Source organism: Ictalurus punctatus, chromosome 2 (genome assembly GCF_001660625.3).
Source record: "Ictalurus punctatus breed USDA103 chromosome 2, Coco_2.0, whole genome shotgun sequence".
Classification (NCBI taxonomy): Eukaryota; Metazoa; Chordata; class Actinopteri; order Siluriformes; family Ictaluridae; genus Ictalurus; species Ictalurus punctatus.
In genome coordinates, this window is record NC_030417.2 from 39879503 (window position 1) to 39881110 (window position 1608).

Sequence of the window (1608 nt, forward strand, 5' to 3'; positions counted from 1 at the left end):
AAATTCGCCACTAAATCACACACTAAAAAACAAACGGAAACCAGAAACGAGCATCTATTATTATTATTATTATTATTATTATTATTATCTGCTATTATACACACCCACTGCTTAGTGCAAAACTACAACATTTTGTAAATTGTACCGGGAAAAACTGGAGGCGAGCACACACACACTCACACACACACACGCCGGACACGGCCAGTGCTGAGCCGGGTTGAGTTTGATGCGATACTGTGGATTAAGTGAGTTAAAGGAAGTGGATCACTTGGCGCTCACCTGCGAACTGAAACCAGGAAGGAAGTGTGTGAACTAATCGGCAGATCCTCAGTCTCTCCGCTAAAACTCCGTGTTTTATGATCCAGAAGGTGAATCGGAGTAGATTCACAGATCTGATTCAGTAATCAGACACATTCCTGCTTCTTTATCCCACGTCGTGGTTTTCCAGGCGTTCACCAGTAGCTCACCTGTACTTCAGCTGGAAGCGTGTGGAGGAAAAACAGCAGGACCTGTTTAACCACATACCACCCAAAGGAGTTCCTCCTCCTCATGCTCATTCTCTCTAAAGACACAGACACACACACACACACACACACACACACACACCCTACCTAAGGAAAAACTGCATTATTCTCACTCGGGTTTCTGTAATCCAGGAAGTGTTCTTACAGACTCCTCAGTGATGAACAGACACCTGAAGGGTTCTTCTGTCCTCCTGGAGGAACCTTGAAGAGTTCTATGTAGACACTTTTAGGAAACTAAGTACGCAGTGTTCACTATACAGGTCAACTTTATCAATCAACATAGTGAACACTCCCCAGGACTTTATCAGGCAATAAAGCTATAAACACTCTCTATACCACTCTCTAACTCTGTGTTTGTGTGTAATAATAGGCTACATTATTAAACATGTTTATGATCAAACTGAGGACTAAAAGTGGCCTCGAGTCTCAACACACATCCATCATAAAAACCTCCAGTGTCTGTGTATATGAAAGTTTTTGAAACACCATGTTTCCCAGTGTTTACTAACACTTAGACTAATGCTAACACTAATACTAACACTAACACTAATACTAATGCTAACACTAATACTAACACTAACACTAATACTAACACTAACACTAATACTAACACTAACACTAATACTAACGCTAACACTAATACTAACACTAACACTAATACTAACACTAACACTAATACTAACACTAATGCTAACACTAATACTAACACTAATACTAACACTAATATTAACACTAATACTAACACTAACACTAATATTAACACTAACACTAATACTAACACTAACACTAATACTAACACTAACACTAATACTAACACTAATACTAATGCTAACACTAATACTAACACTAATACTAACACTAATATTAACACTAATACTAACACTAACACTAATACTAACACTAAAACTAATACTAACACTAACACTAATATTAACACTAACACTAATATTAACACTAATACTAATACTAACACTAATACTAACACTAACACTAATATTAACACTAATACTAATACTAACACTAATACTAACACTAACACTAATACTAACACTAACACTAACACTAATATTAACACTAATACTAA

At 36.4% G+C, this 1608-nt stretch overlaps 1 protein-coding gene across 1 annotated transcript in view; it reads right to left on the reverse strand.

Moving 5' to 3' along the window:
- Window positions 1–513, reverse strand: part of prrg2 (proline rich Gla (G-carboxyglutamic acid) 2) — a 9518-nt gene extending 9005 nt beyond the window's left edge. Inside the window, exon 1 of the mRNA XM_017495631.3 lies at window positions 280–513. The gene's annotated coding sequence lies outside the window, so the exon portion shown is untranslated. The remainder of the gene's footprint in view (window positions 1–279) is intronic.
- Window positions 514–1608: the final 1095 nt, after the last annotated feature.